The sequence below is a fragment of the Sinocyclocheilus grahami genome, unplaced genomic scaffold (genome assembly GCF_001515645.1).
Source record: "Sinocyclocheilus grahami isolate Dianchi unplaced genomic scaffold, SAMN03320097.WGS_v1.1 scaffold63.1, whole genome shotgun sequence".
Classification (NCBI taxonomy): Eukaryota; Metazoa; Chordata; class Actinopteri; order Cypriniformes; family Cyprinidae; genus Sinocyclocheilus; species Sinocyclocheilus grahami.
Window position 1 is genome coordinate 1,143,576 of NW_015505242.1, and position 23,868 is coordinate 1,167,443.

Genomic DNA, 23,868 nt, shown 5'->3' on the forward strand with positions numbered 1-23,868 from the left:
TATGTTGTAGTGTGTGTGTTTTTGAAAGCTTGTGTGTGATATCTGAGGGAAAAGTTTGGTTTTTCAGCAAGAGTGAATGGTTTTGAGTGTAGAGCTTCATTTTGACCTAAAAATAGGATGTTTGGGGAACTGGGTGAGACGTTATGGATTTGTGTTTACTGTTTTGAGAATATGAGGCATAGTTTCAAGAAATGTGTTTAAGCAATCGAGAAAAATTATGTAATTGTTGCCCTGATGGTGGAAATGGGGATTTTCAGTGCTTTAGCTATTATCTTACAGCCACTTTCTATTTTGTGAAGCACATCATAACTATATTCTTTGGTTGATTAAGGGCATTTGGCCTTTGTGTTCCTCATATTTATAATCCTGTGGAACAGGAAGTCATGGCTGAACAATTTCATGCTCCTAGTCACCCTGGTGTGCTAAAAAATGTAAATATTAAATATTTACTCATAAGAATTTATAGGGGTGCGAATAATTGTGGCCAACATGCATTGGAGAAAAACAATGTGTTTCCCCCCACTTTCAATTGTTTTACTTCAATGATAGGTTAGAATTTTGTGATTTTGTTGAATGAAAGATCAAAAAGATAAATGATGCAGATTTATTTTCACAGCCGCCTTTGCGCCTATTTACCAAGGGTGCCAATATTAGTGGAGGGCACTGTAGAGCTGAAAGTAATGGAAGTTGGTTGGAAGTTCAAACTATTTTCAGACTAATACAACTCAATGTCTGCAAATGAGATTTACATTGTGTTTCCTTCAATTTATTCCTTCAATTTCTTTGCTTGGTCTTAAAAAAGGTGTTAAAAAGTCTTACATTTAGCTTCATCAAACCTGCTGTTTTTCCATAAATAATCTTGTGCAACATTGCAAATTAAGCATTCTGTCTTTAATTAATTTACACAGTTGTGTGTTGATTCTTGTAATATTCACAGTATACAGCATAAATATAATACATACCAATATATCCAAGAAAGAAAACATTCTAATCTGCTGTTATGTCTTGCATTGTATAAAATACAGTGTCAAACATTTAAAAAAACGCATAAAAACAATTTTGCGAACAGCACTAGTTTTAAAAAGTGACACTGTACAAGATGTTTAAAAGAGTTTGTGCAAAAGATCGCAATAGTATCGTATCTCTCTCTTGCTTTTTTCCCACTCTGGCACGTGTCCTGGCCTTGTCTCACAAACACCCCTAAGGTAAACCCACTCCTGCCAGCTTCCTGAAACACCAGACATGACTTAGACCATCTCCCAGGAAACTGTTAGGTCAGCGCATGCTGTGATCACAGCGGTCATACGAGCCAGACAGGACAGCCAATGACATATCTGTGTGATGGCAGATGAGGATTTAAAGCCTCTCTCGCATCCACTGGTATGTCACAATGCTCCGCCTCCAGATTTCAGCCTACCAATCAGATTCATTCATTCACATTAGAAGCTCTAAATCTGGTGGCCCGAAGAGTAAATTACTAAATTAAGCCATGCATATAATTTTTCTGCTTTCTTTTTTAATTTTTTTTAAATTTTTTAGCTGATACTAGGAAGACTGTGTGTTTCAATGCATCTCATTAAATGTGATTAAGTGATTAATTCAACTAACTAACTTTGGTTAAACATGCAGTCCTACACATGAACTCAATGCCATGTTATACTGCAAGACTAAAAGTGTGCATTTTATGGGTTCTGTTAACATAGATCTATCATCTGGAAGGCCAGGGATGACTGCTGCTACAAAACCTAGTGCTTTCACCTCCAGATCACATTATCCAGATATATTTCTACAGATAAACACTGCTACAGCTTCAGAATTAAAGAATCTTCTCAAATGAATCTGTAAATTGCATAAAGAAATGAGGACAAAAAAGCATAAATAACACAAAAGGGTTTTCATAGGACCAGTTTTAACCCTGGGTTAAGCAACTATACAAGCACTGCATGAAATCAGGCAGTAACCTTGCTTTAACAGTGCTAGAATCCAAAGGCAACAGACAACCAATCTTAAATAGTAGTTATACACCAATCTTGATTTTTCATGGCCGACTCCAATACTGATTTATTATTAAAACTTTTAAAGCAATATATAAGATAGAATGACTATATGAGTATATGAACAATGTGTTTTTTTGCTCTATTACAGGCCGAACTATCAGTAGTCATTTAAAATTAGAGGCAAACACTGCATTTTAATCTTGATCCAAACAAAGATGCTACATACATGAGCAGTTTCTGATTTAAATTAGATTACATTAGATGTCATTCAAAATCTGAAGCAAAAACAGAATGTTCTGACTAGCATTGTGAAATTATACTACATAAACAACCCTCTACGGACACCTTGGCAATTGAATCGCCATTGGCTAGTAAATTTTTTTGTTTACTCGCCAGAATGGGAAACACACACATACATACACACACACACACATATATATATATATATATATGTTATAATGTTTATAATTGTATAATGTTTGTAAAATGGCACAGCTTTTTAAATATCTGAAAGTAAACTCTTAACATCAGTCAGTCAAGCATTATAATATATTATGATAATCAAGTATTATTTAATGATAGAACTTTAGAAATTACAATTAAAACTGGTGTATGAATGCATATTAGCCATTTTAACTGAACTTAGGACTGGTGGTGGTGCTTTTTTGGTCATTCAGTGTTTCTGTAAAAAAAAAGGAAAAAAACCCAACAATAATACTGATAAGATAGTAGTAGTAGTAGTAGTAGTAGTAATAATAATAATACTACGAATTCTACTAAGAACAATATAAAATGCACTAAGGTTTAACGAGCAGCTGGATTCATGAATATTAATCAGGTTGTGTGTGTTCGCTTAAACTGATTTGCTGAAATCAAAACAAGGACGATAATAGGTGAGCGCCAGCCAATGAGATTGCCGTTTGCGCATTAGTTCCACCCACTACTGGAGAACCCAGCAGTTCTTGAAAGCTGAAGAATTCCAAAGGATCTCCGTTATTTTGATAGGAAAAAAAGGATCGTTTACATGTATCGCGTCAATTCTGCATGTTATGCAAGATTTCGCTCTGTCTTATCTTTGCGTGTGAGAAAAAAAAAAGCGACAGCGAGTCGTGCGCCTTCACACTAGAGTTTACGGTACGTCAAATACAGGTACGCTGCGCATCCATTCAGATGGACTGAAAAATATCAGAGATCGCCTGATAGTGAGTGAAACTCTGTAGCGCTCAGTCAGTGTTCGGCGAGTAAAAATATATCTGTGCTAAACTTCTACTTAGCCTCCAACCCACACACTGGCGAGTAAAATGTGAGAATTTATTAGCCAGTGGCTAATATTAGACATCATTTAGTCGCCCAGAGGTAAGATAAAACATATCTGTACAAAACAGAAACAGCAGACGGCTGAAGGAGATGCAATTTTATGGGGTTAGATCTCTGCCACAATTCTGCGCGCGAAAGATCATATTTTGAGCGCACAAAAGTGTATTTTGAATCCGCGCGAACTGAGTTTTGTGGGAAAATGTTTGTCTTGCAAAGAAGAAAGTATTTTGAGCGCACTAAAATCTATTTTTCATTTAAAATAAGTTTTTGGATTTGTGTAGACTTTTGTGCGTGCAATGTTTCACTAGCTTGCTCACCTGATGCCCGCCCTCAGTGCTCTCTAAATGCCAACGGGTCGCTTGCTCAACACAACCCAGCATTACAATATGCCATAATTCCAGCCAATCAGAGACGAGGCTGCTAAATTCTGATTGACTGCCTTGACAACCAATCACAACATTCCTTGCATTACTGATGACAGCGGAAGAGGGAAAATACAGTGCATGCATAATTATTATGTAAGTTGATATTCTGATTATATTTTTTTCCAAGCACATTTGACCAATTCCAAACAACATCAATATTAATAACTACTATTAATCTTGTATTTAATCACTTATAAGCGATATATAATTGTTCTTGAAGGCTGGAAGTGAAAAACGCCTTATATTCAGGTGTGCATAATTATTAAGCAGGTTATCTTCTACAGATAAAATCTCGAGATGGACTAAAAATGAACATCCAAAACTTACTGCCAGATTCTGGAAGATAAATTCTTCAAACAATGGTACAAGAGGATGTGGTGCTGGTCCTTCAATAGTCACTCTCAACTTATCTGTCTATAAAGCCTATATAAAGTAATTAAAAAGTATTTTACTACACTTCAGTATGTGGTTCTTATTTAGTAGGGGTCATTTTTTAGGATTCTATACTTAACCTAAGTCTCTGAGAAGTGGAGACTAAATTGTTCCTGGTGATTTCACACCTAATTCTTCACCTTAATTCTTTTGCAGTTAACATGCATCTTTTCTTCTCCACATGTTTTTTTACTGACCCTGCTGACCCACTGAGCATATTGCTGTCCAATGGTTATGCATTGACTTTGCATTTTCTAGTATTGTATTAGTTTTTAATATTTCTCATGGGCATTTAATAATTTTTGACTTTCAGTCTGAGTTAAATCTCTTTTTTGGCTCATTTTATCTGTAAAAGAAAATTTGCTTAATAATTATGCACACCTGAATATAAGACATTTTTCACTTCCAGCCTTCATTAATATTTATATATCAATTATAAATGATTAAATACAAGATTAATAGTAGTTATTAAGATTGATGTCGTTTGGAATTGGTAAAATGTGCTTGGAAAATAATATGATCAGAATATCAACTTGCATAATAATTATGCATGCACTGTATTTTTCCTCTTCGCCTGCCGTGGTAATGCAAGGAATGTTGTGATTGGTTGTCATGGCAGCCAATCAGAATATAGCAGCCTCGTCTCTGATTGGCTGGAATTATGGCATATTGTAACGCTGGGTTGTGTTGAGCAAGCGAGCTGTTGGCATTTAGAGAGCACTGAGGGTGGGCATCAGGTGAGCAAGCTAGTGAAACACTGCACGTGCAAAAGAGAAGGTCTGCACAAATCCAAAACCTTATTTTAAATGCAAAATTGATTTTCGTGTGCTCTAAATACTTTCTTCTTTGCAAGACAAACATTTTCTCCACAAAACTCAGTTTGCGCGTGCAAAACGCACTTTTGAGCGCTCAAAATATGAGCTTTCATGCTCAGAATTGTGGCAGAGATCTAATCCCATACAATTTCACTCTCTGACAGCAGGTGGCGCTTATGGAACAGCAGCCGTTCATGTGTTTGGAGCAAAAACAGGCCGGTTCCGATTTATGGCCGTTCGAACATTAATTGTTTCGGGACAGTGGTAAACTGTTTGTTCTTGGCTAAAGGAAAACACAATTAAATTTTTTTAAATGACAATTTTCCAGGACTACAACAAGATTTTCCAGGACACTTTACATTTTCTCTCATTTTGCATGTGTTTTCCAGGAGTGGAAAATTAGTCATCAATTTTCCAGGTTTTCTAGGATGCGTGGGAACCCTGGTAATACAGCTATAACTGCAACATGAATGGACAACCAGAGTGGATCATTGTGGCAACATTTCCACAGATGGACAAGAAGTTATTAAAACAGTTTATGGGCTGCATTTGTTTTATCATAAATTTGCCTCATAAACATTCAAATAATATCTACCCAGGGTTAAAAATGACCCTTTAAGTGTTAAAAGCCCCAAAGTGTTTGTGAAGTGATAGAACGTTCATCTGTGGTTTGAATTACCCACTATGAGGGCCAAAAATGGTGACACTCAGACCATCAAATTCAATACTGAGACATGATATTGCAATACTGACAATGTTACAATGTTTAGCTGGCTCTGAAGGGACAGCGTGTCATTGCTGAATGAAACTGTCCTGTGGAAATCTGATATGGGCAGAATAATGTAATATTTGGAGGTGATGACAGTTTGATGATGAGGCTTTGCTTTGCAGAGTTCAGTTCAAGTAAAAGATTCTTCCTGAATACCAGGAAATTCATAGTTAAGTAAATACATACATAAATCTCAAATAAGTGATATAATGACAAAAACCAAGCTCATGTCACTTGATTACCAATGCAAGTGTTTTTTTTAAGAAACATGCCAAAAAAACAAACAAACAAAAAAAAAACACTGCATTTTTTTCCCCAGCATGCATCTTTCATTAACATGGTTGTATGACCAATATGTTACTTCCTGAACACCATTTCATTTATATATTTACAAATGACCAACCTTTAGACTGATTCATACTGCATTAATGTATCTGTTCACCAGCTTTTGTTTGACTCCTTTTAAGGTAACTATGAGGGACATTGAAGGTAATTTTCAGTTCTTTGCATATGACTCTTCGGTTTTGTGTTCTCTACCCTGAGTCTAGCTGTAGCTGCTGTTATTTTGAAAGGAGGAAGTTGAGCTTATTGTAGATTTTGTTCTGTCTATGCATAGTTACTTGAAAGCATACAGACATTTGACTCCTCTATGAAGCATTCTTATTCAAAATTCAGAATATTACAGATTAAACACTACTCTTACTGTACTTGCCCCAGGGAATTCTGTTGTTATTAGATGCTGTTTCACGACCATGAAACTTTAACCTTTGACCTTATGTTACTGCCCTGGAAGGCCAGGATCAGAGGAGGGCCTGTGGAGACCCGCCTCCCACTCAGGCTCTGTCACCAATGGAGTCGTCGTGTTGACGTCAGAGGTCATCTCCGTGGTAACAGCAGGCGTTGGAGTCTTTGGCTTTACAGGCATTCTCTAGATCATCAGGACTCTGCAAAGAAGAAAACAGATTAAACATACTGATATTTCTGCCATTTGAATGTTGCATGCTAGTGTTATTGCAAAGTCTGTCAAAATCAACTGCAATCTGGCACAAGTTTTTAATCAAATGATGCTGCACAGCGCAGTGGACAAATGCTCGTATTATTGATAACATTGTGCTACTGTTGGAAAAGATGATTGTTTCATATTGCCTGCTTTCACAAAGGAATTTTAAAAATAGTATGCAGTAGCGTTGCTAGGCAGTTGCCAGGGTATTTCCAGTTGTTGCTAGTCAGCTGCAAGGTAGGGTGATCAGATGTCCTCCTCATTTTTGAAAAAGTTATAATTACTGTATACAGTAAAGTCACAGCTTATGAAATTGAAATAAAATTAGAAATATCATTAAATGTTACACATGTATAATACAATTATTATGAAAATGGTAAACATTTGAATGCAGTTTTAATTACAATATGTTCTAATATTTATTAATTTATTTTGCAATATAATTTTGATGTCTTTGATGCAATGGTACCAATTTAATATTTTTCACAGTGTAAATTGTATTAAATCAAGTCAGGGTCAATAATTATTAGTTATAATATTTCAAATTATTATAATTATTAATTATAACAATAGAATATGGAACCCACAGTTATACTACTGTTAAAATAACAGCTATGATTTTGAAATGCATTTTTCTCAAATAACATTTTATGTTCTCGTCTTTATTTATGTATATGAGGACATCAATTTATTTCGCCTTGTAATTAGTGATTCGACTGTACGTTATGCCTTAAATGTCTGTCTTGTCAGAACTTCATCTAGGCTCAAAGCCATTTGTTAGGAACTGCTTTTTATTATGGATGTTTTGTGTTTGAAGAGCTAAAAAAATATTTCAACTCAAATCAATATTTTGTGTGTAATTATTTAATTATGTGGCAAGTAGTCATATAATATTGTATTGTCAGGGTTTATTCAGTGATTACAACCAGCTGGATGCACATTAATCCTTACATAATAAGTGAGATTTCAATTCAACTTGGCCACTGAACTAAGAAATATCCCTGGTTTCTTCTTCAGAAATCTGGTCCTGTTACTGTGAGGTGATTACATTTAATGACTGCAAAGCAGCCACTCAGGTGCTCTGCTATATTCTGTGATATTGAGAGCGCATAATGTGCAGTATTCACACTAGCTTTCCATTCTGAACACAGCTGGTGTTACCTGCGTCTGCATGGCAGTGACGGGCTGCACGGGTTTGTGGTAGTCTGGCATGACGGCCACAGTAATGTACGCTGGAGGTCCCAGAGTGCTCTGCCTCTGGAGCAACTGTAAAATAGCCTGGATGTCTGATGTCATCTGCTCTTCCAGCCTACAAACACACACATATATTGACGCAGAAGTGCAATACAGTCTCTGACCAGCAGATGACGGCAAGTACCATTCTATAAACAGAACAAAATGTTCTGCATGATAAAGTTGATGTTTTAACTCTGACTCTCTTGATTTATTCTTTTGTGTGACCTACTTTATCTTGCGTCCTCTCTCTTTCACCTGTTTAGGTGTTCCTGCAGTACATCCAGTCTTTGCTCCATTTCGCCGAATGTGATGTCACTTTCACAGTCGTCTCCTCCTCCTCTGTCCTGAGATTTCGCTGAGTCATCTGCATTCCCACAAGGCCATTCTTCAACACACACATCTAGAGAAACACAACGTCCCAGTGCAATTAATCACAGACACACACAAACACACCAGATACATATAAACCCAAATGAATCATAAACATGTAAGACGGATTAGTTTTTTATGTTGTCAGTTGTACTGCACAAACACATTTATATATCTACACACACACACACACACACACACACACTATAACAAAACATATGGCACCATAACAAGACAAATTAGATACACACACACACACACACATAAACTCATCATTAATTCTCTCCACATTGCACCAGTGTCCCCTAATATAACAGCTGCAATACCCAGAAGCCAAAAAAATGTTTGCGTGTGTTTGCCTCAACTAGATATTACACCAAGCTCAATCTTATCATATGCTCTAGTGCCGTCTTGTAATATTTAGAGATTTGGAGAAAAAATGAGAGAAGGAAAGAGCAGACGAGAAGCTTCCTGGCTGTGTAATTATATCAGCAGTCATTGTTCACACATTCAAAACCTCTTCTTTACAGTAAAGAGTCACAAAAAATTGCAGCACTTCGTGACTCATTGCTTTCTTCTAGTTATTTATAAATTCACTTTATATACTCAATCTGACATTGCAATTTTTGCCAATACCTACTACGAAGCTTGTGTATACAATGCATTTTATATATAGGTTCATAGAAAGGGTTGCCAATATTGATAATAATACCATCAAATACACCTTAAGGTGCACATTAGTGGAATTTCGTGGTCAGAAAAGGTGAGTTGTCAACATTGTAGAGATGTATTAAGCACAGCTCACACAGAAGTCACTTTCAAACCAAACAGCTTTCTGTTGGTCAACGTGGTGAATGTGTGATCAACTTGAATCAAAAATTGTATGGGGAAATCTTTCATAAAATTTCCGATCACATGGATTTCTACTGAAATCGCTAGATTTTGCCTGCAAAAATTAGCTTTTTAAAAAAACGTGATATATTATATTATTATAAAATTGTTGCAAACACATTTTTATGAAATCACCAAGGGTTATCAAGCTAGTGCCCATGGAACGCAGAAAATGTGACCAAAAATATTTTTTTAAAGATGAAAGACAATGTAATAGACGTTAACCCACTGATTATTTATGTTAATTTAATATGTTTAACAGGCACACAAAAGTTGTAAAACATGTCGCACTGAAATTATAATTATGAAATCACATTACAAATAAATCTGGATTTTAACAAAATAAAATAATAACATTAATAGTAGGTAGAAAAAAGTAACAATAAAAAGGAAATAGTCTCTTGCTTTGCTTTTTTTTATTTGCTCTTGCTTTGTACCATTACAATATAAAATATAATTAAATTTAGAAATGGTCTTTTAAGTCTAAATTAAATAAAAATGTAAATTTTTTTGACCTAGTAATTCTTATTTAAAATTGTGTAACTTGATCTTCCATTGAAATTACTCTCTGGTGTTGTATGTCGGACGATCATTTAATCTGCTTAAATCCCGCCCCTTACAGTTGGCTGCAAGCTTGCATTAAGATCTGCCTCCATTCAATTAGCAAATAGTGGATATAACCAAGTCCCTGCACTATTTTTTTTTTTTTTACTTTTCCGATAATCTGTTTTACTCAGATGTATGTCACAAGTAAAGTGTTACTGTTGGGCATCCTGGAGAATGAGTATGTTATACCTTTGTGAAACAGATTGTTTTCAACACAATCTTTAGAGAATGCATCAGGGATGGTGTTCAGGTTGAAAGGAATGGATTGACTCAAAGTCCTCGCCATCTCTTCCTCCTCCTCCTCCTCCCCTGGTAACGTGTGAACCTCTCGATCTCTTCCCCTTTCCCTGTCTGTCCTGCTCAGTCTGCTCGGAGAACCTGAGGGAACACAAAGTCCTCACAGAATTATACACACAGTTCTCACGGTCACTCTGCAGATTGCATTTTGAACTAAGAAAAAGATAGCGTGGAATGTGCCAGCAATAGAGTAAGCGATTTGGCTGGGATGAATAATCCAAACAGCAGGTTACACAGGGACGGGGGATAAAACGGTTCTTGACCGTTCAGGTGAAATCTGGCACGTTGCAACCATACAATAACAAACATCTGTCTGTGGCCAACAATCACCGTGGCGACAGCTTGAAACCCAGCGGGAGAAAAAAAGAGATGGGTGGAAAGAGGAGGGGAGGTGACGGGGGAAGGGAAACAAAGGAGGGACCGAAAAAAGAGAGAATGATGGAAAAGAGAAGAGGAAGACCGATGCGAGCAGAACAGGAGAAGCTCCTGACCTGTGGAGTGGTTCTTCTTAAAGCAGGGTTTGGTCCTGACGTCAGGGTCTTCTGTGTCTGAGTCACTCACAGCTGTGTAAAGGTTCCTCTGAGAAGCCGTGGCTCTCTGTCAGACAACATCACATTAGGCAAAGCATTATACGGACACTAACTTTATTTACTGCAGCAACATCAGGAAGGGAAAAACAGATAGGCTTTCTTCTGCGGAACATGAAAGCTGACTTTTTGAAGAATTTCCAGACCATTCTTTAAATACGACGACTTCAAAATGACATAGAAGAGCAACATCAAAGTAATTCATGCCAAGAGGAACAGACCAAAACTTAAGTCAATCACTGAAAATCTTGACATCCACTCAATAAATCAACGCACAACAGCCCAACAGAGAGTGGAGACTATCAGAATAACAACATAAATTTCAGTCTCTTTGTTACAAAAAAAAAAAAAAAAGTCAAGTGAGCTTTATTGTCATTCCACTATATGTGGAGACATACACAGGGTTTCTGCAGGTATCATCAAATCTAATTTAATGCCATTTTTAAATTTCTTTAATGCCATACACAACCCATATATAATCACACACACTCCTGGACAAAGGTTTTTAATGTTTTTGAAACAAGTCTCTTCTGCTCACCAAGGCTACAGTAATAGTAATATTGAGAAATATTATTTCAATTTAGAATAACTGTTTTCTATTTTAATATATTTTAAAATGTAATTTATTACTGTAATCCAGTCTGCAGTGTCACATGATCCTTCAGAAATCATTCTAATATGCTAATTTGCTGCTCTGTAACGATCAATTATTATTGATGCTCAATTATTAATAATGGTTCTTATTATTATCAGTATAGAACACTTTTTTCTGCTTCATATTTTTGTGGAAGCTGTGATACGTTTTACTTTTCAGGATCCTTTGTTCAAAATAACAGCATTTATTTGATATAAAATCTTTTGTAACATATAAATGTCTTTACTGACACTTTTGATCAATTAATTTTTTTAAAAACGAAGCATTAACACGTTAGACTGCACCCCATAAACCCAATCAAGCCTAGAAAAAAAACAGTCAACCACCCCTTTAAAAAATCAAACAGTTGGTGGTTGCCATTGACTTCCATAGTAGGAAAAAATAAATACTATGGAAGTCAATGGCAACCACCAACTTATTGATTACCAGCAATCTTCAAAATATCTTCTTTTGTGTTCAACATAAAGCAACTCATACAGGTTTGGAACGACATGAGGGTGAGTAAATGATGACAGAATTTTCAACTATCCCTTTAATGCCATTTAAGGCCTTCATTTTCGAAAAATCCATTTAATGACTTTTAATGCTTTTCAAAGCCCAGTGGAAACCCTGCATACAAAGGAACAAAATGGAACCACGGTGCTACACATGTAAATGGACTGCATATATATAACCTACTGATAGACGTAATTTAACCATACATTGACTTTACATATACTTTAAACATGTACTTTTGGCTTATGTTTAATTGTATTCCTAATTTATATACTTGGAATATACAGTAGCACAGTTGTTCTCAACCTTTCTGACTCCAAAGCCATCCAGTGCCTTCAATAATATTCAAATGCTCCATTACTTTTCCAGTTGTTTATGTTATGTTATTTAAATTTAGTTATGGATTTTTTTTAAATATTGTTTTACTCACAATTTCCACCTGATGAAATGTTTTAGAACTTGGAATGAGTAGGAAAAGGTAAATTCATAAAAGATATTAAAATACCCATGGGCTTTATTAATTTACATTACTTGTCCAGGTCTAGAATTCACACTTTGAAAAAATTAGGCTTCCTCCTATATACAGGTTCCCTTTCATAGGAACTTCGAACTGCGTCCTCTAGGAGTCACTATGAGGAACGCCTCGTCGTGACCCGTGTCTGAAGCATACATTGAAAAAACACCAACTCGTTGGCCGGCGACAGCCATGACATCACTACCAGTGCGACTGTAGTATAAATAGGCACCGGGTGCACACATCATTCTCTTCTTCGTCTTCATTGACTGTTTTGTTTGAAGTGTGCATTTCTGTGGTAAGAGCGATCTCTATTCATCTCATTATGGCGAGCACTAGCAAAGAGTTTAAGGATGTGTGCATCCATGTTGACGCTGTTTAACATCTGATGACACACACAATCTATGCGTTTGGGTGAAGAGCACGCACGTGATGCCTCCGAGGGGGCAATCGGCGTGCACTGTGAGCGTTTTTTCCAAGGGAAAAAGCTCCGCTCTCGTTTGTCTCTCTTTTCGAGGAAAAAGGGGCAGCTGTCGCTTTACTTGCTGTGAAGCGGGTGAAGAAAGTGACGTCACAAAGTATCTCAATGAACGTTATTTTTCTGGCCGTAACCCTCCAGCTCAAGTGAGCTTTCCTTTCTTCCTGTTTTCCATATAAACATTGAGAAGGAATGGAAGAGGCCATTTTTTCCTCTAAGCTCCCCTCCTTGACATCTCGCTCGGATGCCAGGGCATACGCAGCAGCAGCAGGTCGGGCTGTGTTTCTAAAACCCACATAAGTGGTAAATGTGCACGTTATGCTTTGCTCACTTTTCTAAAATCCTGTATGGTAAGGGTTACGCGTTATTGATCTTGTTTCCCTTCTCTGAGTTGGTTTAGACCCCGGTACCTTGGGCTCCACTCAACTAGTGTGTCTCTGTCGACACACGACATTTTCTCAGGACAGTGGAATTCTTAGTCTTTTTTTTATCATGGTAACACTTTAGTTTAGGGACCAACTCTCACTAACAACTAGTTACTTATTAGCATGCATATTACTAGCATATTGGCTGTTTCTTAGTAATCATAAAGCACATAGTAATACCTTATTCTGCATGACCGTATTTTACATCTTCACGTGAAAACAACTGGCCTAATTCACAACAATATTTATCAGATGATGCAAGTTGTTGTATATTAATTAAATATTGTTCAAATTAAATGTGGGTTGCCATGATGCTACTATAATCAGCTGTTTGCTTCATCTATTTTTATCTACTGAAATCGTTGCACAGTATATTTATATTTCATTGCACAGACCACTGTATATTTTATAAGGCATTCTATTTCTATAACATTACTCTATAAACCATCGTCTCCTAATCTCCCATGTCTTCACTTACACCTCAGTGTATGTGTTTGTCCACTCAGTATGCCCAAAACTACAGTAAACTGTCCCTCTAGGATTAATAAAATCATACAGATTTGTATTAATGTGCTAATAGTTAATTCCATGATTTCTGAAGTTGTTCTGCTTAGTTTTCGTAAAGGGTCGGGGTGGACTGCAGTGGGAGCTTTATGTAGTCAATGCTAGTGTGGAACATTTTATCTTATATCAAAACACTAAGCACTTATAGCTTGTTGCGTTACCTTGGCATTTTCATCACGCAGGTTAAACGTGAGCTCCAGATTGGACAGGAAGTAGTCTGAGAATTCAGGATACATGTCCAGAACCTCCAGCAGATCCTCTCTGTGGATGGTGTGGAGGTCGCAGTAGCTCAACGCTCGAACATCTGCGTTGGCTTTCCCTGGTTTGGCATAGAGATGAATCATCTCTCCAAAAATATCATTCGTACCTGAGAGGTGGGCATACAGTGATCAGAGGAGAAGAGAGGGAAGAGAAGATAAAGCAATGAAGGAATAAAATGAAGAAAGAATTAGAAGGGAGAAAGTAAGTTCTCATATTAGTGTGTGACTAAGTAAGCAAAATTTCACAGGCAAAAAAGGTCAACTGTAGTAGTGATGTATGAAGCACAGCACATACAGAAGTCACTTTCAAACCAAGCAGATTTCTTGAACCCATTGCAAAATCTGTGGGTAAATCTTCTGCATGTGAAATTCCTAATTGCATGGATTCCTATTGAAATAGTTTTTTCAATTAAATAAAATTCACTAAATTGATTTTATTGAATGTTTATCTTTAAAGTTGAAGTGTGTCATTTCTGTGCCAAAAATAATAGCTGTTGCAAATATGCTTCCAAAACTCCCCCCATCTGCCATTGATCAAACAAACACTTTCTTGAGGGAATCAACCTTAAAATAGCTTTCTTATTGTTGTCTTTGCATATAAGAGTGGGTTGATTAGGGTGTAACGGTACGCATATTCGTATACGTATTTCGGTACAGGTACGCATGTGTACCAAACAAATACAGTGTTGTTTTAACCACTGCACGAGTGGAACTTCATTGGAAACTTCCAGTTATATTCTTACTTTTGATAAGAAACAAAAAAAAGAAAGTCTCATCTTTCAAATTATGCCATTTTTTCCAGGAAATTCAAACAATAAATGCCGTTTTGATACTCTTTTATATGGCGCGACAGATCGCTGTATAAACGCCTCAGTTCAAAAGGCAGCGTGGAGCGCGATCGTCCCTTCCTCTTTACTACTAGTTTTAACACAAAATAAAAATGAATGAACATCTCATGTAATCGCTCAATCAGTGTTTCAACCACGGAAAGATGTCAACAAAACAGCTTGTAAACAAAATGTCATGTAGCATTTCATTTACCTCAAGCAAGTCATCAGTGTCCACAGCTTGTTACTTCGTTAGTAGAAATGAAGTCGAGAAAAGAGTATTTCGTGAAATATTAGACTTAATAATCATTATATTTTACTTACCTGTTAGTGATGTCTTATTTAATGTGTTTAAATAAATCTGTTATGAAAAAGTTATGAGAGTCACTGTGTAAACGTATACATTTTTTAAGTTGAGTGTTGATTATTATATTTAAAAATAAATAGTAATTATATTTAAGTTTGGGCTTTGTTGTTAATTGTAACCTTATAATGTAAATGCCAGGCTTGTGTTGTGTTTTGTTCCCCATGTGCTCCCTGTGTCCTAGTGTTTATGCCCATATTTGGTTAGTTTCCGGTTCCTGTCCTGATTATGTTGATTTAATTCCAGGTGTTCCCCGTTTATTTCCATTGATTCCAGGTGTGTCTCGTCATCCCCGCATCTTGTCATGTGTTTAAATAGTGTTCCTGGTTTTTAGTTCAGCATCTAAATGAGGAGGTGGATAAGCTGACCAAGTCAGCATTGAGAAAAGAAGAGACTGACATAGAAATTCCTTTAAGTAAAACAGAAGTAAAAGGTATTATTAAAACAGCAGTTGGAAGTATGTGGCAAGACGTATGGAATAAAGAGTCAAAAGGGAGACACTTATTTAGCATTCAACAGAAAGTGGGGATTGAAAGAAAGGTATATGGAAACAGAAGAGAAGATACTGTTATAACCAGGATCCGTACAGGACACTCTAACCTTAATTATTCATTGCATATAATCGGAAAAAGTGAGTCAGATAGCTGCAGTTACTGTGGAATAACAGAAACAGTTGAACATGTGCTTTTACATTGTGAGGCATATAACAGACAAAGAAAGCAACTTGTTGAAAAACTGTGATATGGAAATCAATGACACTTCAGTTACGAATATATTTCCGAATGCACAGAAACATCTAATGGTTTATGATTTTCTTCTAAAATATCTGCGTGATACAGAGTTGATTAGAAGAATTTAGTTTTTTTTTTTTTATTAGTAGTATATAATATATTCATTGATCGAGGCCTCACTCCATCCCAGTAGGTGGCAGAAATGCACCTTAAGCTGGTTTGCCAACCGCCATTAAACACAAAAGTTCAGCATCTAGTATTGTTCATGTCTACCTGTGCTACGTGAGTTTTCCTTGTTATAATTAAAATTCTCTGGATTGATGTAATCCTTGTCTCTCTCCGTTCCTTGCTCGGCACTCCACTCAGTAGTGCAGCCATGACAGTAAAAGGGCTCCCTATAGTTTAGAGCATAAGCTGAGGTAGATTTTGATCCCTAAGAAAATTTAAATTATAATTAAATTTATTTAAAGAAAGTGCTATTTGTTCAGTAGACCACTGCAAAAAAAAAAAAAAAAACATTTTATGTTTCGTGCTGTAGTGCCCCCTGCTGAACCGAAACCGTACCGAACCGTGACGTCAAAACCGCGGTACATAACGAACCGTTCATGTTTGTGTACCGTTACACCCCTAGGGTTAAATCAAACTGATAATGATTTTTGTAAGTCTTTTTAAAAATTTTTTTTTTATTCATTAATTAAAAGAACCAGCTCATAAGAGTAATTTGTTGTGAACAAGGGAACGTGTGCATGTGCGTGCGTGTGTGTGTAATATTTGTTATCTATTTATTTTCTTGGTAATATGTTCTTTATTTCAACACATTCAGTTTAGATTGCTATGAAAGCCCACGGATTAAGAAAAGGGAAGAAAAGGTTTATATCTTAAGACTGAGTTAACATCAACCGTTTTCTGAGAATTTTGTGAATGTGATTTTGTGCATTAATATGAATACCAAATGTAACTCATTCAGAGAAAAAAAAAGTCAGAATTGTGACATGACATCTGAGGGGGAAAAAATTCTGAGAAAAAAGTCTGAATTGCGAGATGCCCACTCAGAAGTCCGAGAATAAACGTCAGAATAACAATATATAATCGGAGAAAAAAAAATCTAAATTGTAAGATATAAACTCGTAAGAAATTGCAAAAATAAAGTCGGAATTACTTTTTTTTTTTTTTATTATTCCAAGCTCACAATTTGGGTAAAACTTATTGTGATAAACACTGAGGATGTGATATTTCTGAAAGCCCCTGCAAGCTTCCTGAGGACATGTGCCAAGAGAAAAGGCAAGGCCTGACAGCACATTTCTGTGGTGATATATATCAAAGGTCAGACCAGACAAACAAACGACAGCCACCTGGGCAGCGGCCACCTGCCACCGGATCTAAATTCAGCTCAGGGTCGTGGCTAAAGCCATTAGTGCTGTATATTATATATAAATTATTTGAGGTGAGTATGATATTAGTGTAACAGAGTCTGGGCCAGAACCAGAATTAGTGTACAGTGATGAAGTGTCCATCTGCAACACTTTCGTAAGACAATAGATTCTTGCTGAGGTAGTGATTCTTCAACTGAGACCTAAGAATACAAATGAAGCAGGAGGTAGCTTCTCTCAGCAATTTCGTGCAGTGTATAGCAAGTTTCTGCTGAGTTGCATGAGTGTGTAAGTGTGTGTCTCTTTTTCTTCCCCTGGCCTTATTCTGTTAAAGCCAGCTTGCGTAGGAAGAGAGATGGACCATTTAAATTCGGCTTACCCTGCTCTACCTGCACCAGTGTGGCTGGAGACTCTTGAGCATGTGTGTGCATGAGTTTAATAAGTGCGCCTGTAAATAATGAAACTAGCGCTGTCACTCGTGGCTCTCCATCATACTAAGACACTTCGCAAATCTAATGAACAAGGGAAACATACACCACACTGCAGTCACTCTCATTCCAGGATCTTATTTAATTACAACCCTTCTCTCCCTTGTTCTCACTTTCTTTCAGCTTTCCTCTATTTCAGTCTCTCTCTATCTATAAAAAAACATGATGAGCTCATCATAGGAGAGATCTCCTTGAATAAAGGACAGCACTTCTTTCATTAAGTCTCTTATTACCTTTGAGCCTCTGAGCTGTTTATATTAAATTTAGATGAGTGTGCAAGTGCCATATTGTAAGACAACCCATTTTCCACAGCATTCCATTAAACCGCTATTAGGACAATGATACTATACTTATTATAGGATATATACACCGATCAGGCATAATGTTATGACCACCTTCCTAATATTGTGTTGGTCCCCCTTTTGCTGCCAAAACAGCGCTGACCCATAGGCATCGACTCCACTAGACCCATGAAGGTGTGCTGTGGTATCTGGCACCAGAATGTTAGCAGCAGATCCTTTAAGTCCTGTAAGTTGCGAGGTGGGGCCTCCATGGATCTGACTTGTTTGTTCAGCACATCCCACAGATGCTCGATTGGATTGAGATCTGGAGAATTTTGATGCCAACTCAACACCTCAAACTAGTTGTTGTGCTCCACAAACCATTCCTGAACAATTTTTGCTTTGTGGCAGACCACATTATCCCGCTGAAAGAGGCCACAGCCACCAGGAAATACTGTTTCCATGAAAGGGTGTACGTGGTCTGCAACAATACTTAGGTAGGTGGTGCGTGTCAAAGTAACATCCACATGGATGGCAGGACCCAAGGATTCCCAGCAGACCACTGCCTAAAGGCATGGGTCAGCATGGGTACCCTGACTGGTCTGCGGCTATGCAGCCCCACACGCAACAAACTGAGATGCACTGTGTATTCTGACACCTTTCCATCAGAACCAGCATTAACTTCTTGAGTAATTTGAGCTACAGTACAGTAGCTCGTCTGTTGGATAGGACCACACAGGCCAGCATTCGCTCCCCACGTACATCAATGTGCCTTAGTCGCCATGACCCTGTCGCCGGTCCACCACTGTTCCTTCCTTGAACCACTTTTGATAGATACTGACCACTACAACACCCCACAAGAGCTGCAGTTTTGTAGATGCTCTGACCCCGTCGTCTAGCCATCAAAATTTGGCCCTTGTCAAACTCGCTCAAACCCTTATGCTTGGCCATTTTTCCTGCTTCTAACATTTAACTTTGAGGACAAAATGTTCACTTGCTGCCTAATATATCCCACCCACTAACAGGTGCCGTGATGAAGCGATAATCAGTGTTATTCACTTCACCTGTCAGTTGTCATAATGTTATGTGGTCATAAGTTTTTTTTGGATTTGATTGGAAGCTAAAATATGTTAGACTATAAGCCTCTTTCACACATACAGACTTTACTGGTAAATTACAGGTAAATTACCGTTAAGAGATCAAGTGTGAACAGGACCTTTCAAAAATACTAGTAAAATTGTTTCAGCAATTTACCGGTATGAGAAGTTGTAACATTGCCAGTAAATTACCGGTAATTTGCTGTGTGAACACAGCACAAGATTACTGGTATGAGCACGTACAAGTTCAGAACGCGCTGGCGTAAGACGTCTACTCTGGGTCAATCATAACATTTTGACGCAGATGATGCATTTACTCTGCGCTGTGTAGTTCAGTTTGAAGTCAGTTAATACGATGACTCTGGGCCAAAAGCAGCTGCATGAATGTGAATGTTTGACACAAAATGAAAACATCAACAAAAACACAGCAGCTGTTTAGAGGTCATTTCTGATTAATGATGTCACAGAATTTACCGGTAATTTGAAACCGATGTGCGAATGGTGCTTTACGGGTAAAAAGACAGAACGTCGTTACCTGTGTGAACCGTGCATTTTTGTATTTACCGGTAAAGTCGTTCTGGTAATTTTACAGCAATTTACTGGTATTACTGTGTGAAAGGGGCTTATGATATACTACTTTTCCCTTTTTGCGTGGCCTTGGTTATAAGAGCAAAAAAAAAGTTATTTTGGAGAAGTTATTACATTTTGATAATATGAACCAAGGACATTTATTGTGTGGTGGAAAAGCCTAGTGGTTAAAGATCTGCTCAGTAGATTCTAATAACAGTAGCTAAGTTTACATGCACTCAAATAGTCCGCTTGTATTGATGGCTCAATCACATTTAAAAGCCTTCATTAGCTTTATCTGAATTAAATTTTGATCAGAATGGAAGGGGTGGCTTAGACCTCAAAAAATTATATAAACAGGAATGAATTAAGCATGTAAACACTTGAATTTGATTATTTTCTAAAAATATCTTGCACACATGTGCAGTGCCGGAATGCATATGTTTACATAAATTAGACGTCATGCGTATATATTCATATATTTAGTAATATTTACTAAAAAGTTCTTCTGACATAAATGCCAGCTTAGTTTTTAGATATGTCATCAAGACAAAAATTGCAGTTATACTCACGGTAGCTTCGATGACATTATTGAGGTAGCTTTCTCCTGTTCTGAACAAGACAACTGGGAGCTACACATGTGCTGATGCTTTGTACAGAACACATGTAATGCTCATGTAAACAAATATGGCGAGTCAAGTCACCTTTATTCCATTTCAATCTATTCCATACAGATTGTGTCAAAGCAGCTTAATGGAAACTCAGTTATGGAATGTGAAATCCTATTGAATTAATTCTGATTGCCGAAAATGAGTGCATGTAACCATACCTAGTGAGATTTCATCACAACAAAATTTTGGTGGGTTTATTACAGGCTTACAGTGAAAGTTTGTTAAATTGTTCATTGCTCACCCAGGATAGCCACCACTATGTCGTCTCTGAGGATCTCGATGGATCCCCTGGCCACAAAGTAGAGGGCCGTGAGAACGTCCCCGCAATGCACCAGCGTGTCACCCGGCGGGGCATGAGTGGTCTTAAAGCGCATCGCCAATGCCCGTAGACATCCTTTGGTCGCTCCGTGGAAAGCCTTGCAGCTCTGGAGCAAACTTTCATTCAGATGAAGACAGATATCAGCCTGCAGGCACTCTGGAAAGCCCTTCAGTACCTGCAAAGAGGGAAAAGAGAGAGAAAAAGACAGAAAGAGTGTTCCCCATGGAGAAGAGGAGAACGAGGGCAGAATGATTGCAGGTTTTAAGAGCTTTGTGTTAGAGCTCAGATTATACAATACTAATATAGCCCTGTCTCCCTCAACTACAAATACATAAAAGATGAAGCACAGTATGAATACATCTGGGATCCTTTGTTTCTGCTGCATTGCATTGTGTTTGCCTTTGATTTGCTTTTGCTTTATATAATGATATACGGCACATCAAGCAGAGGAGAATGCAACTGCCACTTATGTTTTACCCCAATTTTTCTGGTTCATCTAAAAAAAAAAAAAAAAGACAAAAAAACACTGTTTCTTGTTTAAAATTGCATTTAGGAAGTCTGCCAGGGAACAAAGACTGGCATGGAAATGTATTAATCTGCAATAACTATCAATCTGACTGACTAATTAAATAATCTGATGCCTAATAAAATGGGAAATGTCAATATGACCTAGGTCCATTAAAGTGAAACTGATTTAATTGAAGGAAAATAACTGAAATAGAACTGGGCAAATGTCTGTATGCAGGATGAGTCACAGTACACATGCCATTAGCTTTGTTAATAGAGTTTTTGATTTAACGTCAAGTCTTCAAATGGACCAAACTTTAATTACCTTAATTGAGAATAACATTTAGACTATGCTTACCTTATAAAATGGTACGTAAATAACCAACACTGCTCACGGTTAGACATGCACAGTTTAAAATCAACGGCATGTTTTGATACAAATATACAGTTATATGGAAAACATTTAAGATAAAATGACTGCAGCTTTTTTGGTCAAAAGCAAACATTAATCTATACCTCCTGCTCACCAGGGTGTTGAAGTCAGTCCGTTTGAGTGCGTATAAAAAAGAAAAATACATATCAGATCACTGCGTAGAAACATGAAGACATTTGACATTAATAGTCTGTGACTGAGATACATATGTTTGAAACAATAGATAGCTAACACACTGACACATACTGTACACACACTGACAGATGAAAGCATTTATTTATTCAATGACAGAAATTTACGTTAAGGGGAAAAAATCTGACTCTTACCATGTTCATGTCAATGCCATTGGTGTATGTCCATGCGTGTTGAAAGTACTCCTCCAGTCTTTGTCTCAGCGGGTTAGGGATCTGGTGGAAGCGAATGAATTCTTTGACCCGAAGCATCTGCAGATGGTACCGGGCTGTTCCTGAGTACAGTCGCTGAATTATAGCAGACACATTCCCAAAGATACTAGCATACATCAGAGCTAAAACACAAAGAGAGAAGACAAAATATATATATTGATAGATAGACGATAGATAGATAGACAGATGATGGATAGATAAAAACACAAACACACATACATATACATATACACTCCTAGAACACTAGTGAAAATAATTTTAAAGAATAAAGTAAAGTGCAAAGTATATTACCAGAAATTTAGTCACTAAGAATAACAGTCCATTACATTACATTATATTATATTATATCCCGTTTGGGAACTGCTAAGATTAGGCTGACTTAAAAAGCATTCCTGTTTGCTATACTGGTAATTTTGATGCCATAAGTTTAATTTTAATTTATTGATACCCACAGCCAATGAGCATGACACAGATGGAGAAGATCTTCTCTGAGTTGGTATTTGGCGACACGTTTCCAAAACCCACGCTGGTCAGACTGCTGAATGTGAAATACAGTGCTGTCACATACTTGTCCTTGATTGAGGGACCTGAGGAGAGGTCAGTGCCGTTGTACTCCTTGCCGATAGATATGGCTAGATTGTCTAACCAGCCGATAGTGTGATCCAGATAGTGCTTCTCCACATTGCCGATCGCATACCATATGCAAGCCAACCAATGAGCAATCAGCGCAAAGATACACATGAGGAGCATTAGGACAGCCGCCCCATACTCTGAGTAACGATCCAGCTTCCGTGCCACACGGACCAATCGGAGCAGTCTGGCAGTCTTTAGAAGGCCAATCAGAGTAGTGGTCTAATCAAGAAGGTGAAGAGCAAACATACATTCATGCTAACATAATGTTTAGATAAAAATGACACTATTGCAAGAAAGCTAAAACAGACAGTCATATTTAACACTAGAAATGCCACGGGGTAAATTTTACCCATGGCTGTTTTTCAAATGTACGTAACAGATTTTCAACGAAATATCCAAGTTTCTCAGTCATTGACTTTTACTAAAATTGTCTTATTTACAATCCCCTGTTGTTAAAAATTGTTTATATAAAACACTTTAACTGCCTGGGTTTGTTGTATACCTAAAACAACAGCGGGTAAAATTAACTCATGCTCATGACTTTTGATAAGGTTTTTATATGGCTAAAAAAAACGTATTATGTCACTGTATTATGCCACTGTCTTCACAAAGTAATGTCTAGAGTCATGAAATTATTATTTTAGTCATCAGTTTTGAGCAATAATAATTCACTGCACTGCATAGGATGTATGATGCAACAACAAATTCAAGCGCACAGTTTCACCTAATTAATCATTAATTTGTTTAGTTATATCATTTATAATTTGAATAAGAGAGAAACAACAATAAACTTGGGGTAATCATAAAAATTGTTTTATTCATTACATCATAGATAATATACAGTATATATATTTTTTCAGACTAGAATAAATAGCAACACAGTAGTGAACAATAAATTAACAAAAATAATAATTAATCCAAAGTTTGAACATTTATGAATAGGCTAAAATAAACTTTCGATTAATTATAATTATTGCAATTCTATTGTTTATTGTTTGCTACTGTGTTGCTATTTATTCTACTCTGCCTGTTTCCGGGGGGGGG

The 23,868-nt window shown here is 37.0% G+C and overlaps 1 pseudogene; it reads right to left on the reverse strand.

Moving 5' to 3' along the window:
* Positions 1-5,119: 5,119 nt before the first annotated feature.
* Positions 5,120-23,868, reverse strand: part of LOC107584780 (potassium voltage-gated channel subfamily H member 7-like) — a 62,636-nt pseudogene continuing 43,887 nt past the window's right edge.